The sequence below is a fragment of the Procambarus clarkii genome, chromosome 55 (assembly GCF_040958095.1).
Source record: "Procambarus clarkii isolate CNS0578487 chromosome 55, FALCON_Pclarkii_2.0, whole genome shotgun sequence".
Taxonomy (NCBI): Eukaryota; Metazoa; Arthropoda; class Malacostraca; order Decapoda; family Cambaridae; genus Procambarus; species Procambarus clarkii.
In genome coordinates this window covers 28,668,323-28,687,132 of record NC_091204.1, presented here as the reverse complement: position 1 = coordinate 28,687,132, position 18,810 = coordinate 28,668,323, and the positions used below count along the sequence as shown (strand labels likewise).

The window sequence follows — 18,810 nt, the reverse complement described above, 5'->3', positions numbered from 1 at the left end:
ACTTCTCAGCCTACTATTCAAGGCGCGATTTGCCTAATAAGCCAAGTTTTCATGAATTAATGTTTTTTCGTCTACCTAACCTACCTAACCTAACCTAACCAAGCTTTTTTTGGCTACCTAACCTAACCTTACCTATAAATATAGGTTAGGTTAGGTTAGGTAGGGTTGGTTAGGTTCGGTCATATATCTACGTTAATTTTAACTCCAATAAAAAAAAATTGACCTCATACATAGAGAAAAGGGTTGCTTTATCATTTCATAAGAAAAAAATTATAGTAAATATATTAATTCAGGAAAACTTGGCTTATTAGGCAAATCGGGCCTTGAATAGTAGGCTGAGAAGTGAGTTCTGGCTACTAGGTACGACATATATATATATATTTATATATATATATATATATATATATATATATATATATATATATATATATATATATATATATATGTCGTACCTAGTAGCCAGAACGCACTTCTCAGCCTACTATGCAAGGCCCGATTTGCCTAATAAGCCTAGTTTTCATGAATTAATGTTTTTTCGACTACCTAACCTACCTTAGCTAACCTAACCTAACCTTTTTGGCAACCTAACCTAACCTAACCTATAGAGATAGGTTAGGTTAGGTTAGGTAGGGTTGGTTAGGTTCGGTCATATATCTACGTTAATTTTAACTCCAATAAAAAAAAATTGACCTCATACATAATGAAATGGGTAGCTTTATCATTTCATAAGAAAAAAAATAGAGAAAATGTATTAATTCAGGAAAACTTGGCTTATTAGGCAAATCAGGCCTTGCATAGTAGGCCGAGAAGTGCGTTCTGGCTACTAGGTACGACATATATATATATATATATATATATATATATATATATATATATATATATATATATATATATATATATATATATATGTCGTACCTAGTAGCCAGAACGCACTTCTCAGCCTACTATGCAAGGCCCAATTTGCCTAATAAGCCAAGTTTTCATGAATTATTTGTTTTTCGACTACCTAACCTACCTAACCTAACCTAACCTAACTTTTTCGGCTACCTAACCTAACCTAACCTATAAAGATAGGTTAGGTTAGGTTAGGTAGGGTTGGTTAGGTTCGGTCATATATCTACGTCAATTTTAACTCCAATAAAAAAAAATTGACCTCATACATAATGAAATGGGTAGCTTTATCATTTCATAAGGAAAAAATTAGAGAAAATATATTAATTCATGAAAACTTGGCTTATTAGGCAAATTGGGCCTTGCATAGTAGGCTGAGAAGTGCGTTCTGGCTATTAGGTACGACATATATATATATATATATATATATATATATATATATATATATATATATATATATATATATATATATATATGTCGTACCTAGTAGCCAGAATACACTTTTTGGCCTACTATGCAAGGCCCGATTTGCCTAATAAGCCAAGTTTTCCTGAATTAATATATTTTCCCTAATTTTTTTCTTATGAAATGATAAAGCTGCCCATTTCATTATGTATGAGGTTAATTTTTTTTTATTGGAGTTAAAATTAACGTAGATATATGACCGAACCTAACCAACCCTACCTAACCTAACCTAACCTATCTTTATAGGTTAGGTTAGGTTAGGTAGCAGAAAAAGTTAGGTTAGGTTAGGTTAGGTAGGTTAGGTAGTCGAAAAACAATTAGTTCATGAAAACTTGGCTTATTAGGCAGATCGGGCCTAGCATAGTAGGCTGAGAAGTGCGTTCTGACTACTAGGTACGACATATATATATATATATATATATATATATATATATGTCGTACCTAGGAGCCAGAACGCACTTCTCGGCCTACTATGCAAGGTCCGATTTGCCTAATAAGCCAATTTTTCCTGAAATAATATATTTTTTCTAATTTTTTTCTTATGAATTGATAAAGCTACCCATTTCATTATGTATGAGGTCAATTTTTTTTTATTGGAGTTAAAATTAACGTAGATATATGACCGAACCTAACCAACCCTACCTAACCTAACCTAACCTAACCTATCTTTATACGTTAGGTTAGGTTAGGTAGCCGAAAAAGTTAGGTTAGGTAGTCGAAAAACAATTATTTCATGAAAACTTGGCTTATTAGGCAAATCGGGCCTTGCATAGTTGGCCGAGAAGTGCGTTCTGGCTACTAGGTACGACATATATATATATATATATATGTATATATATATATATATATATATATATATATATATATATATATATATATATATATATATATATATATATATATATATATATATTTATTTATTTATTTTATTTATTTTATTTATTTATGTATATACAAGAATGTACATAAGGAATGTGAGGATACAATATATGCTGTATTGTGCCTATTAATTTTTGTTAAACTACCATTCAAGCTGTCATTGCAATCAATCTAGCTACCTATGTGCTTTAATATGCCTACAATTTTCTCTCATCTTTTATTTTTTTTCTTGCTATGTAACTTTTATCATTTTTATAAATTTTACAGATAAATACCTACTTAAAATTTTCTTAGATTAAGGACCTGCCTGAAATGCTGAGCGTACTAGTGGTTTTACAAGAATGTAATTACTATGCTATGTATCCTCTCAATCCCAATGTACCTGTGAGCCTCTTGTTCATCACTTGTGACACAAAGTGATCAACAAGATCACTTTGCAGCTTATGCATCGTTAAACGCCTAGAAAGAGATGTTGTTGTCTTGCCTATATACCCAGTATATAGGCAAGACAACAACATCTCTTTCTAGGCGTTTAACGATGCATAAGCAACAGGGCTCCATTAAGGAACATATAATCTCTTCCCACAACCAAACCATCGCCAGAGAAATCCTAGTAAACAACACAGAAATCATCGATAGATACAGCGATAGCAGACGGCTTGACGTTTGCGAGGCACTACACATCAAGAAGTCAACACCAGCAATCAACAGCCAATTATTGCACAACTATATTCTACCCACCTCAAGACTCCGCTCCAATATAGAAGCATCAAGAAATATGGACCAATAGGCTTTCTACAAACACTTCTATTCAATATCCATTGTTTCGTGTTCTGTCTTGTGTTGATGAAATTAATACCCTATTAATACTCTTGTTCTGTCTTGTGTTGATGAAATTAATACCCTATTAATGCCACATCTTGTTCTGTCTTGTGTTAATGCCACATCACCCCTTCCACCTCACTCAAAAGTAGATATAAAATCGGAGATGCGTAAGTTCTATTCAGTTGTGTATTTGTGAACTAAAGTCTTTGAAAATGTGATAAGTTTTACGAAACGCGCTCGTGTCGCGTCAGACTAGAAATAAAAATGAATTTTGGAGAATTGATTTTTGATTTACCTCCAACAGTGAAAAGAAATGTACGAAAGATTGAGAAAATTCGTGTTAGAATTATTAATCTTACTTTTTCGGTCATATTTAATAATATATATATATATATATATATATATATATATATATATATATATATATATATATATATATATATATATATATATATATATATATATATATATATATACATGCGAACAAGCCTGAATGGTCCCCAGGACAATATGCAACTGAAAACTCACACCCCAGAAGTGACTCGAACCCATACTCCCAGGAGCAACGCAACTGGTATGTACAAGACGCCTTAATCCACTTGACCATCACGACCGGACATAATGAGGTGATAGCCTAAGCTATTTGAACCACCCCACCGCCGGCACTCGGATAGTAATCTTGGGCATAGCATTTTACCAAATCACCTCATTCTTTGGGGCACACGTGAAGAACACAAATGCGAACAAGCCTGAATGGTCCCCAGGACAATATGCAACTGAAAACTCACACCCCAGAAGTGACTCGAACCCATACTCCCAGGAGCAACGCAACTGGTATGTACAAGACGCCTTAATCCACTTGACCATCACGACCGGACATAATGAGGTGATAGCCTAAGCTATTTCAACCACCCCACCGCCGGCACTCGGATAGTAATCTTGGGCATAGCATTTTACCAAATCACCTCATTCTTTGGGGCACACGTGAGGAACACAAATGCGAACAAGCCTGATTGGTCCCCAGGACAATATGCAACTGAAAACTCACACCCCAGAAGTGACTCGAACCCATACTCCCAGGAGCAACGCAACTGGTATGTACAAGACGCCTTAATCCACTTGACCATCACGACCGGACATAATGAGGTGATAGCCTAAGCTATTTGAACCACCCCACCGCCAGCACTCGGATAGTAATCTTGGGCATAGCATTTTACCAAATCACCTCATTCTTTGGGGCACACGTGAGGAACACAAATACGAACAAGCCTGAATGGTCCCCAGGACAATATGCAACTGAAAACTCACACCCCAGAAGTGACTCGAACCCATACTCCCAGGAGCAACGCAACTGGTATGTACAAGACGCCTTAATCCACTTGACCATCACGACCGGACATAATGAGGTGATAGCCTAAGCTATTTGAACCACCCCACCGCCGGCACTCGGATAGTAATCTTGGGCATAGCATTTTACCAAATCACCTCATTCTTTGGGGCACACGTGAGGAACACAAATGCGAACAAGCCTGAATGGTCCCCAGGACAATATGCAACTGAAAACTCACACCCCAGAAGTGACTCGAACCCATACTCCCAGGAGCAACGCAACTGGTATGTACAAGACGCCTTAATCCACTTGACCATCACGACCGGACATAATGAGGTGATAGCCTAAGCTATTTGAACCACCCCACCGCCGGCACTCGGATAGTAATCTTGGGCATAGCATTTTACCAAATCTTGGGCAAACCAAATGCCCAAGATTACTATCCGTGTGCCGGCGGTGGGGTGGTTCAAATAGCTTAGGCTATCACCTCATTATGTCCGGTCGTATATATATATATATGTATATATATATATATATATATATATACATATATATATATATATATATATATATATATATATGTCGTACCTAGTAGCCAGAACTCACTTTTTGGCCTACTATTCAAGGCCCGATTTGCCTAATATGCCAAATTTTCCTGAATTAATATATTTTTTCTAATTTTTTTCTTATGAAATGATAAAGCTACCCATTTCATTATGTATGAGGTCAATTTTTTTTTATTGGAGTTAAAATTAACGTAGATATATGACCGAACTTAGCCAACCCTACCTAACCTAACCTAACCTATCTTTACAGGTTAGGTTTGGTTAGGTAGCCGAAAAAGTTAGGTTAGGTTAGGTTAGGTAGGTTAGGTAGTCGAAAAACAATGAATTCATGAAAACTTGGCTTACTAGGCAAATTTGGCCTTGCATAGTAGGCTGAGAAGTGAGTTCTGGCTACTAGGTACGACATATATATATATATATATATATATATATATATGTATATATATAACTGAAAACTCACACCCCAGAAGTGACTCGAACCCATACTCCCAGGAGCAACGCAACTGGTATGTACAAGACGCCTTAATCCACTTGACCATCACGACCGGACATAATGAGGTGATAGCCTAAGCTATTTGAACCACCCCACCGCCGGCACTCGGATAGTAATCTTGGGCATAGCATTTTACCAAATCACCTCATTCTTTGGGGCACACGTGAGGAACACAAATGCGAACAAGCCTGAACTCACACCCCAGAAGTGACTCGAACCCATACTCCCAGGAGCAACGCAACTGGTATGTACAAGACGCCTTAATCCACTTGACCATCACGACCGGACATAATGAGGTGATAGCCTAAGCTATTTGAACCACCCCACCGCCGGCACTCGGATAGTAATCTTGGGCATAGCATTTTACCAAATCACCTCATTCTTTGGGGCACACGTGAGGAACACAAATGCGAACAAGCCTGAATGGTCCCCAGGACAATATGCAACTGAAAACTCACACCCCAGAAGTGACTCGAACCCATACTCCCAGGAGCAACGCAACTGGTATGTACAAGACGCCTTAATCCACTTGACCATCACGACCGGACATAATGAGGTGATAGCCTAAGCTATTTGATCCACCCCACCGCCGGCACTCGGATAGTAATCTTGGGCATAGCATTTTACCAAATCACCTCATTCTTTGGGGCACACGTGAGGAACACAAATGCGAACAAGCCTGAATGGTCCCCAGGACAATATGCAACTGAAAACTCACACCCCAGAAGTGACTCGAACCCATACTCCCAGGAGCAACGCAACTGGTATGTACAAGACGCCTTAATCCACTTGACCATCACGACCGGACATAATGAGGTGATAGCCTAAGCTATTTGAACCACCTCACCGCCGGCACTCGGATAGTAATCTTGGGCATAGCATTTTACCAAATCTTGGGCAAACCAAATGCCCAAGATTACTATCCGTGTGCCGGCGGTGGGGTGGTTCAAATAGCTTAGGCTATCACCTCATTATGTCCGGTCGTATATATATATATATATGTATATATATATATATATACATATATATATATATATATATATATATATATATATATATATATATATATATATATATATATATATATATATATATATATATGTATATATATAACTGAAAACTCACACCCCAGAATTGACTCGAACCCATACTCCCAGGAGCAACGCAACTGGTATGTACAAGACGCCTTAATCCACTTGACCATCACGACCGGACATAATGAGGTGATAGCCTAAGCTATTTGAACCACCCCACCGCCGGCACTCGGATAGTAATCTTGGGCATAGCATTTTACCAAATCACCTCATTCTTTGGGGCACACGTGAGGAACACAAATGCGAACAAGCCTGAACTCACACCCCAGAAGTGACTCGAACCCATACTCCCAGGAGCAACGCAACTGGTATGTACAAGACGCCTTAATCCACTTGATTTCAAACATTACTGACATCTGTGGTTACAAAGTTAAGTGCTATAAACCACTAGGAGACAGATTAGTGAAATATATAATTCGGAACGTTGTAGACATCAGCGCAGAAGACATTAAGGCACAACTCGAGAGTGATACAGGCACCGCCCTGCTTACTTTTCTGGACTACGTTCCCCCTGATAGGATTTGGTTAAACGGCTTCCTCCACAAACTAGAGGTGTATGTTCCGTGTCCCACCCAATGTTTTAAATGTAAGGGTTTTAACCATACCTCGAAGGGCTGCACTAAAGATATCACATGTGGGAAATGCTCTGGTTCCCACTACACACAAAACTGTGCGTCGGATACACTCACCTGCTCAAACTGTGGTGGCGATCATGACATCACATTTAAACAATGTCCTTCTTACGTAGCAGCAGCAGCGAAAATGAAGGTTCCCCCTACCACCAACCTGCTATACAGCAGTGCATTAAAAAAACCTTCCTCAGCCCATCACCAACCTCTACCTCACACTCAACCACAACCTTCGCTTGTACCGGATATCCCTGCCTCCGACAATCCCGCAACCCCAGGGTCCAACCATCTCTCACAAAACGCGCAACTGAATCCTGATTTAGTTGAAATGATCGTCACTCGCATCGAAAATGCACTGGAAAAGACCCTGGACCGACTCCTAACAAAATTTTTTGCCCAAGTACCACAACCCACCCCTGAGGCTGACCCAACAGACCCCCATCAACAGCTACAGACACTGACATCCGCCCAAATAAAGCTACCAATGCTGGACACACATTGTTTGATCAGATGATGGAAAAACTCCTAATTACCTCCTTAGCGCGCCTCACCAAAACCACTCCCCAGGCTGACGTGCCACAAACCCCAACCACCAGTACCAAGAGTAAGACACAGCCACCATCCACATCTAGGTATCCAACTCGTACCACTATTGGCGCACCAAAGAAAACAGACACATCCACAACCCAAACATCCTAAATGGCTCCCCTAACCTTCATGACTTGGAACGCAAAAAGCGTCAAAACATCCCTCACAGAACTTAAACAATTCCTCTACTCATCCAAACCGGACTTAGCATTCATCACCGAATCCTGGCTCACTCCCAAACAAAATCCCGTATTTAAAAACTTTCAGATGCAGAGACTGGACAGACCCAACCGTATGGGGGGTGGTATTTTCCTTCTAACACGAAGTAATATGACATGTAAACCTGTAACACTAACGTATTTTGTGAACGGTAAATTAGAAGTTCTAGCATGCCTAATACCTTATAATGGTACACACATATCCTTTCTGGGTATATACAACCCTGGAGGCACCATAAACTCAAATGAACTGGAATTTTATCTTAACCAATTACGACACCCGATCATTGTTACAGGTGATCTCAATGCTAACCACCCCACATGGAGTACCCCAGCAAACATTTTCATGTTTTTAAAACATCCTAAAAACGACATTTTATTGTTTTCAGCACGTTTATAATTACGTTTAGAAAAAGTTTTTTGAGAACTTTTATATACAACCTTAGAACGTATATAATTAACATTTCTAAAAACTTTTTTATGATCTTTTAATTACCTACATTAAAGCGTTTAGGGTAAATTATGGTATAATAATTTTGTAATTCATATCTGAAATAGAAAGGGAGAGAAAGAAAGAAGACATATCTGAGATAGAAATGGACATCCTATATATGTATGTGTAAATTACACATAAATAGGGTACAAAAAGAGAATTAAAATATTATATTTATTTAATTAAGAATGAGTAATACAACAAAATATATGTAATAGCTCGAAATATATAGACTATATCTATAACAGAATATAAAAGTAAAAATTTAAAAATCTATATATGCAATATGTGAACACAATAGATTTTGTGATCAAGCAGCCTGTGATTCATGTCATGCTGAGATCAGTCTGACGTTATAAGCAGTTATTGTTACTTAAAACTAAAACAAGTAAAATTTTCCGAGTATACATATAACACTATAGTTTTTCTATGACTAATAATAAAAATCTATTAATCAAAAGTTTAGGACTAATTAACTAAAAATAAAAATCTACAAGTGAATGTAAACACAGTCAAGTATAATATTCATGTAGAAAGAGAAAGAAAAAGAGAGAAGGAAAGAAAGAGAAAGAAAGAAAGGGAGAAAGAGAAAGAAAAGAAAAAACAGTCATGTATAATATTCATATTAGCACCATGCAATATAACTTAGATTAAGTAAAAAATCTCAGACATTTTTAAATCAAATGAAATATGAGAGCCAGAGAGAGAGACCCAGAGCCAGAGAGACCCAGAGCCAGAGAGAGAGCGAGAGCCAGAGAGAGAGAGAGTCAGAGAGAGAGAGAGAGCCAGAGAGAGAGAGAGAGCCAGAGAGAGAGAGAGAGCCAGAGAGTGAGAGAGAGAGAGCCAGAGAGAGAGAGAGCCAGAGAGAGAGCCAGAGAGAGAGAGCCAGAGAGAGAGAGAGAGAGAGAGAGAGAGAGAGAGAGAGAGAGCCAGAGAGAGAGAGAGAGAGAGAGAGAGAGAGAGAGAGAGAGAGAGAGAGAGAGAGAGAGAGAGAGAGAGAGAGAGAGAGCCAGAGAGAGAGAGAGAGAGAGCCAGAGAGAGAGAGAGAGAGAGAGCCAGAGAGAGAGAGAGAGAGAGAGAGAGAGCCAGAGAGAGAGAGAGAGAGAGAGAGCCAGAGAGAGAGAGAGAGAGAGAGCCAGAGAGAGAGAGAGAGAGAGAGAGAGAGAGCCAGAGAGAGAGAGAGAGAGAGCCAGAGAGAGAGAGAGAGAGCCAGAGAGAGAGAGAGAGAGAGCCAGAGAGAGAGAGAGAGAGAGCCAGAGAGAGAGAGAGAGAGAGCCAGAGAGAGAGAGAGAGAGAGAGCCAGAGAGAGAGAGAGAGAGAGCCAGAGAGAGAGAGAGAGAGAGAGAGAGAGCGCCAGAGAGAGAGAGAGAGAGAGAGAGAGAGAGAGAGAGAGCCAGAGAGAGAGCCAGAGAGAGAGAGAGAGAGAGGGGGAGGGAGAGAGAGAGAGAGAGAGAGAGAGAGAGAGAGAGAGAGAGAGAGAGAGAGAGAGAGAGAGAGAGAGAGAGAGAGAGAGAGAGAGAGAGAGAGAGAGAGAGCCAGAGAGAGAGCCAGAGAGAGAGAGAGAGAGAGAGAGAGAGCCAGAGAGAGAGAGAGAGAGAGCCAGAGAGAGAGAGAGAGAGAGCCAGAGAGAGAGAGAGAGAGAGCCAGAGAGAGAGAGAGAGAGAGCCAGAGAGAGAGAGAGAGAGAGAGCCAGAGAGAGAGAGAGAGAGAGCCAGAGAGAGAGAGAGAGCCAGAGAGAGAGAGAGAGAGAGAGAGAGAGAGAGAGAGAGAGAGAGAGAGAGAGAGAGAGAGAGAGAGAGAGAGAGAGAGAGCCAGAGAGAGAGAGAGAGCCAGAGAGAGAGAGAGAGAGAGCCAGAGAGAGAGAGAGAGAGAGAGAGCCAGAGAGAGAGAGAGAGAGAGCCAGAGAGAGAGAGAGAGAGAGAGCCAGAGAGAGAGAGAGAGAGAGAGCCAGAGAGAGAGAGAGAGAGAGAGCCAGAGAGAGAGAGAGAGAGAGAGAGAGAGAGAGCCAGAGAGAGAGAGAGAGAGAGAGAGAGCCAGAGAGAGAGAGAGGGGGAGGGAGAGAGAGAGAGAGAGAGCCAGAGAGAGAGAGAGAGAGCCAGAGAGAGAGAGAGAGAGAGAGCCAGAGAGAGAGAGAGAGAGAGCCAGAGAGAGAGAGAGAGAGAGCCAGAGAGAGCCAGAGAGAGAGAGAGAGAGAGCCAGAGAGAGAGAGAGCCAGAGAGAGAGAGAGCCAGAGAGAGAGAGAGAGAGAGAGAGAGAGAGCCAGAGAGAGAGAGCCAGAGAGAGAGAGAGAGCCAGAGAGAGAGAGAGAGAGAGAGAGAGCCAGAGAGAGAGAGAGAGAGAGAGAGAGAGCCAGAGAGAGAGAGAGAGAGCCAGAGAGAGAGAGAGAGAGCCAGAGAGAGAGAGCAAGAGAGCCAGAGAGAGCGAGAGAGAGAGAGAGAGCCAGAGAGAGAGAGAGCCAGAGAGAGAGAGAGAGCAAGAGAGCCAGAGAGAGAGAGAGAAAGAGAGAGACAGACAGAGACAGAAAGACACACACACAACAAAAGAGAAGACAGAACAAAATTAAGGCAAGGAGAGAGAAGACAGAACAGAAACAACAGAGAGAGGAGAGAAATGAGAAATCATTGAAGAGAAGGGGAAGAGAAACACAAGATAAGAAAAAGATACAAGAAAAATATACAAGATAAAAATGACATAAATGAATACCACAAATATAAAAAGTAAAGGAAGAGAGAAGCTAGAAGAGACAGGAAACGAGAGGTGTTAGAAGAGAGGAGGAAAGGAGAGATTAAAAGACAAGAAAAACAGGAGAGAAACGTAAAAGAAATAAAAAAAAGGGACATTTGTGAGGAGAGAAAATAAAGAGACCAGAGAAGACCATATATCAAGAGTGTGAGGATAAAGACTTATATATTTTCTTAGTAGACATCCTCTGGCTCTTGTTGCCCCTCTTGTATACGAATTGTACTTGCAAGTTTTCCCTGAAAAGATATTAACAAAATTAATATTTAATTATTTATTTATATAAATTACACACACACAAACTTATATATATATATATATATATATATATATATATATATATATATATATATATATATATATATATATATATATATATATATATATATATATATATATATATATATATATATATATAGACCAGAGACCAATTATATATATATATATATATAATTTCGTAAACCTCACCCTGTAAACATTCATGTTTCTACATGTTAAACAAGCTACGAGGATGAGGGAAGGGGATGTTCCCTCCATGCTGGATATTATATTTACCAGGAAAGAGAAAGATATATTAATCATTCAGTACCTCCCTCCTTTGGTACCTCCCTTTTCCTCCTTTCAGTACCTCCCTCCTTTTACCCAAGTGACATGGTCACTTGGGTAAAAGTGACCATGTCTTTTTGGGAATAAAGTATGCAATGCATTATAATCTGGAAGAAAATGAGCTTGAAGCAGTTGAAAAACCTGACTTGTGGAGAGGTCATTATGGGGAACTCAGATATTTCCTTAAGGAATTTGACAAACACTTGCTGTTAGGACATGAAGTAAATGAGATGTATGTCAAGTTTTGTGAAATATATGATAATGGCACAACAAAATTTATACTAAAGCAGAGATGCAGAACTAGGAAAAGGGGAAAAATTGCCCAAACATACAAGCAATACACAGATGCGAGAAACAACAATAGCAGTAAGGAGAGGGGCAGAAAGACTGACTTTCGGTCATATTCAACAACACAAATATACATACACACACACACATTATTGGAAAAAATTGGAATTGGAATATTGGAAAAAATAATTAAAACAAAATGGGTAGAACACCTGGAGAGAAATGATATAATTTCAGACAGACAGTATGGTTTTCGATTTGGAAGATCCTGTGTATCGAATTTACTCAGTTTCTATGATCGAGCAACAGATATATTACAGGAAAGAGATGGTTGGGTTGACTGCATCTATTTGGACCTAAAAAAGGCATTCGACAGTTCCACATAGAGAGGTTGTTCTGGAAACTGGAAAATATTGGAGGGGTGACAGGTAAGCTTCTAATATGGATGAAAAATTTTCTGACATAGAAAAATGAGGGCAGTAATCAGAGGCAATGTATCGGACTGGAGAAATGTCACAAGTGGAGTACCACAGGGTTCAGTTCTTGCACCAGTGATGTTTATTGTCTACATAAATGATCTACCAGTTGGTATACAGAATTACATGAACATGTTTGCTGATGATGCTAAGATAATAGGAAGGATAAGAAATTTAGATGATTGTCATGCCCTTCAAGAAAACCTGGATAAAATAAGTATATGGAGCACCACTTGGCAAATGGAATTTAATGTTAATAAATGCCATGTTATGGAATGTGGAACAGGAGAACATAGACCCCACACAACCTATACATTATGTGAGAAATCTTTAAAGAATTCTGATAAAGAAAGAGATCTAGGGGTGGTTCTAGATAGAAAACTATCACCTGAGGACCACATAAAGAATATTGTGCGAGGAGCCTATGCTACGCTTTCTAACTTTAGAATTGCGTTTAAATACATGGATGGTGATATACTAAAGAAATTGTTCATGACTTTTGTTACGCCAAAGCTAGAATATGCAGCTGTTGTGTGGTGCCCAACAACAGAAGTTGGCCCATATCTTAAGAAGCACATCAACAAACTGGAAAAGGTGCAAAGACATGCTACTAAGTGGCTCCCAGAACTGAAGGGCAAGAGCTACGAGGAGACGTTAGAGGCATTAAATATGCCAAAACTAAAAGACAGAAGAGGTGATATGATCACTACATACAAAATAGTAACAGGAATTGATAAAATCGACAGGGAAGATTTCCTGAGACCTGGAACTTCAAGAACAGGAGGTCATAGATTGAAACTAGCTTAACACAGATGCTAAAGAAATATAAGAAAATTCACTTTCGCAAATAGAGTGGTAGACGGTTGGAACAAGTTAGGTGAGAAGGTGGTGGAGGCCAAGACTGTCAGTAGTTTCAAAGCGTTATATGACAAAGAGTGCTGGGAAGACGGTCTCATCCTTTAACTACACTTAGGTAATTACACACACACACACACATACATATTAATTATATATATATATATATATATATATATATATATATATATATATATATATATATATATATATATATATATATATATATATATATATATATATATATATATATATATATATATATATATATATATGTCGTACCTAGTCGCCAGAACGCACTTTTCAGCCTACTATGCAAGGCCCGATTTGCCTAATAAGCCAAGTTTTCATGAATTAATATATTTTCTCTATTTTTTTTCTTATGAAATGATAAAGCTATCCATTTCATTATGTATGAGGTCAATTCTTTTTTTATTGGAGTTAAAATTAATAGAGATATATGACCGAACCTAACCTATCTTTATAGGTTAGGTTAGGTAGCTGAAAATGTTAGGTTAGGTAGTCGAAAAAACATTAATTCAAGAAAACTTGGCTTATTAGGCAAATCGGGCCTTGCATAGTAGGCTGAGATGTGCGTTCTGGCTACTAGGTACGACACATTATATATATATTTATATATATATATATATATATATATATATATATATATATATATATATATATATATATGCGAACAAGCCTGAATGGTCCCCAGGACTATATGCGAATGAAAACTCACACCCCAGAAGTGACTCGAACCCATACTCCCAGAAGCAACGCAACTGGTAACTACAGGGCGCCTTAATCCGCTTGACCATCACGGCCGTCAAAGGAAGTGATAGCCGAGGCTATTTGAGCCACTTCCCCGACGGCAACTCGGATGGTAATCTTGGGCATAGCATTTCACCAAATCACCTCATTCTTTGGGGCACACGTGAGGAACACAAATGCGAACAAGCCTGAATGGTCCCCAGGACTATATGCGAATGAAAACTCACACCCCAGAAGTGACTCGAACCCATACTCCCAGAAGCAACGCAACTGGTAACTACAGGGCGCCTTAATCCGCTTGACCATCACGGCCGTCAAAGGAAGTGATAGCCGAGGCTATTTGAGCCACTTCCCCGACGGCAACTCGGATGGTAATCTTGGGCATAGCATTTCACCAAATCACCTCATTCTTTGGGGCACACGTGAGGAACACAAATGCGAACAAGCCTGAATGGTCCCCAGGACTATATGCGAATGAAAACTCACACCCCAGAAGTGACTCGAACCCATACTCCCAGAAGCAACGCAACTGGTAACTACAGGGCGCCTTAATCCGCTTGACCATCACGGCCGTCAAAGGAAGTGATAGCCGAGGCTATTTGAGCCACTTCCCCGACGGCAACTCGGATGGTAATCTTGGGCATAGCATTTCACCAAATCACCTCATTCTTTGGGGCACACGTGAGGAACACAAATGCGAACAAGCCTGAATGGTCCCCAGGACTATATGCGAATGAAAACTCACACCCCAGAAGTGACTCGAACCCATACTCCCAGAAGCAACGCAACTGGTAACTACAGGGCGCCTTAATCCGCTTGACCATCACGGCCGTCAAAGGAAGTGATAGCCGAGGCTATTTGAGCCACTTCCCCGACGGCAACTCGGATGGTAATCTTGGGCATAGCATTTCACCAAATCACCTCATTCTTTGGGGCACACGTGAGGAACACAAATGCGAACAAGCCTGAATGGTCCCCAGGACTATATGCGAATGAAAACTCACACCCCAGAAGTGACTCGAACCCATACTCCCAGAAGCAACGCAACTGGTAACTACAGGGCGCCTTAATCCGCTTGACCATCACGGCCGTCAAAGGAAGTGATAGCCGAGGCTATTTGAGCCACTTCCCCGACGGCAACTCGGATGGTAATCTTGGGCATAGCATTTCACCAAATCACCTCATTCTTTGGGGCACACGTGAGGAACACAAATGCGAACAAGCCTGAATGGTCCCCAGGACTATATGCGAATGAAAACTCACACCCCAGAAGTGACTCGAACCCATACTCCCAGAAGCAACGCAACTGGTAACTACAGGGCGCCTTAATCCGCTTGACCATCACGGCCGTCAAAGGAAGTGATAGCCGAGGCTATTTGAGCCACTTCCCCGACGGCAACTCGGATGGTAATCTTGGGCATAGCATTTCACCAAATCACGTGTTTGTGTTCCTCACGTGTGCCCCAAAGAATGAGGTGATTTGGTGAAATGCTATGCCCAAGATTACCATCCGAGTTGCCGTCGGGGAAGTGGCTCAAATAGCCTCGGCTATCACTTCCTTTGACGGCCGTGATGGTCAAGCGGATTAAGGCGCCCTGTAGTTACCAGTTGCGTTGCTTCTGGGAGTATGGGTTCGAGTCACTTCTGGGGTGTGAGTTTTCATTCGCATATAGTCCTGGGGACCATTCAGGCTTGTTCGCATTTGTGTTCCTCACGTGTGCCCCAAAGAATGAGGTGATTTGGTGAAATGCTATGCCCAAGATTACCATCCGAGTTGCCGTCGGGGAAGTGGCTCAAATAGCCTCGGCTATCACTTCCTTTGACGGCCGTGATGGTCAAGCGGATTAAGGCGCCCTGTAGTTACCAGTTGCGTTGCTTCTGGGAGTATGGGTTCGAGTCACTTCTGGGGTGTGAGTTTTCATTCGCATATAGCCCTGGGGACCATTCAGGCTTGTTCGCATTTGTGTTCCTCACGTGTGCCCCAAAGAATGAGGTGATTTTGTGAAATGCTATGCCCAAGATTAGCATCCGAGTTGCCGTCGGGGAAGTGGCTCAAATAGCCTCGGCTATCACTTCCTTTGACGGCCGTGATGGTCAAGCGGATTAAGGCGCCCTGTAGTTACCAGTTGCGTTGCTTCTGGGAGTATGGGTTCGAGTCACTTCTGGGGTGTGAGTTTTCATTCATATATATATATATATATATATATATATATATATATATATATATATATATATATATATATATATATATATATATATATATATATATATATCGGACAATTAGTAAAAAAAAAAAAAAAAAAATTAAATTATTTTACCTTGTACCTAGATCCACCAGGCCTGTTTGGTGCCTGTTTCAGTACTTCAGACATCTGGAAGGTCACATCCTCCTCCTCAACTTGTGGATGTGCGTTGATAGATGATTCTGTAAAATTAAGTTATTTATATAATAATAAATTCAGTATAACAATAATATTCTGTAAAATTAAAAGTAATTTATACATCAATCAGATAAAACTCTCCAGAGATGGTGATACACAACATATAAAGGACAAGTTTCAGAACAAAATATGCATTTAGGAATAAGGTTTTGTACATGTAGGTAGCACATGAGAAAATAAGTGGAAGGTGATCAAGTTTATATTAACATGTTAATGACTTTGTTAAGGCTTTGCAAGAATGAAAAAATATTAATAATATAATATCACCTACCAATTAATTGTACATCATTTATAAGTCAATTATTTGCATTATTATTATTCAATACTAATGATATAAAAATGCATTTTGTAATCTACTATTTATGCAAGTATTAAGCACAGGATCATGAAATAAACTGCAAAATACTGTAATGGATAAACCAATTAAGTTTACATTTTCCTATAGCTAAGTCAGTCAGTTCTATTAGCAGCAGAGAACAATTATGCCCAACCTCTATTAAATGAAACAATCTTAAGAGCAAGTGATAGAAATATAATCATTTATGCTTGGGATTATGGAATGGTTCCAAATATGAAAAATATTAAGTTTTTTGGTTAAAATTTTTTAACTTAAAATTTACATTTTTAAGTGAATTTTAAACTTTAAAAAAATTATTTAATTTTTTGGTTACTTACTTAAAATAACATTATATAGTTCTTGTTTTTGTAGAAATGCCAATTTCTTCTTTTGCCCTTCCAGACTGTATAGTGACCACAGGCCGTTTGTTCATATCTTCATTATTCTTCGAACTGTGGTTGCACAATCAGACCCACGTACACTGGTTAAAAGCATCACCTAAAAGCAACAACAAAAATGTAGTACACTGATGAATTTTGAATATATATATATATATATATATATATATATATATATATATATATATATATATATATATATATATATATATATATATATATTAGTTGATTTTATACCCGCATTAGGTCAGGTGATAATACAATGAAGGTGAAAACATGGGGGGATACATAAGGGATAAACATAGGGGCTGCAGAAGGCTTATTGGCCCATACGAGGCATCTCCTATCTAAACACAAAGATTAATCCAGTGTAATTGGCCTGTTATGTTGTAACATAACATATATATATATATATATATCTTTTCCACAGCTCATAAAACAGAGGAAAGGGTCCTGAAAGATATTGTTAATAGAAACGTTATCCCTACAGACAAAAATCAGAGGATACAACTGACGATTTACTATAAAACCAGAAAAACGGCCAGCCTACTCATGAGAAACTCTCCAGACACGAAACAGAACGCTTTAAAAGAGACTAACGTCGTCTATGCCTTCAAATGCCCACTTGGGGACTGTAAGCTCCAAAAAACCCAGTATATAGGCAAGACAACAACATCTCTTTCTAGGCGTTTAACGATGCACAAACAACAGGGCTCCATTAAGGAACATATAATCTCTTCCCATAACCAAACCATCGCCAGAGAAATCCTAGTAAACAACACAGAAATCATCGATAGATACAGCGATAGCAGGCGGCTCGACGTTTGCGAGGCACTACACATCAAGAAGTCAACACCAGCAATCAACAGCCAATTATTGCACAACTATATTCTACCCACCTCAAGACTCCGCTCCAATATAGAAGCATCAAGAAATATGGACCAATAGGCTTTCTACAAACACTTCTATTCAATATCCATTGTTTCGTGTTCTGTCTTGTGTTGATACTTTTAATACCCTATTAATATCCTCTAATGCCACATCATCCTTCCCACCTTACTCAAATGTAATGCCACATCACCCTTCCCACCTCACTCAAATGTAGATATAAAACCAGGGAAACGCAAGTTCTAATCAGTTGTGTATTTGTGAAGTCTTTGAAAATGTAATAAGTTTTACGAAACGCGCCCGTGTCGCGTCAGACTAGAAATAAAAATGAATTTTGGAGAAGTGATTTTTGATTTACCTCCAATAGTGAAGCATAATGTACGAAAGATTGAGAAAATTCGTGTTAGAATTATTAATCTTACTTTTTCGGTCATATTTAATAAAATATATATATATATATATATATATATATATATATATATATATATATATATATATATATATATATATATATATATATATATATATGTGTATATATAT

The 18,810-nt window shown here is 39.1% G+C and overlaps 1 long non-coding RNA gene across 1 annotated transcript in view; it reads right to left on the bottom strand.

Annotated features, from left to right (window-relative positions):
- Window positions 1-10,779: 10,779 nt before the first annotated feature.
- Window positions 10,780-18,810, bottom strand: part of LOC138352920 (uncharacterized) — a 264,785-nt gene continuing 256,754 nt past the window's right edge. Inside the window, exons 3-4 of the long non-coding RNA XR_011222992.1 lie at window positions 16,525-16,631; window positions 10,780-11,449 (exon numbers count right to left, since the gene is read on the bottom strand). This is a non-coding gene — a long non-coding RNA (uncharacterized lncRNA). The remainder of the gene's footprint in view (window positions 11,450-16,524; window positions 16,632-18,810) is intronic.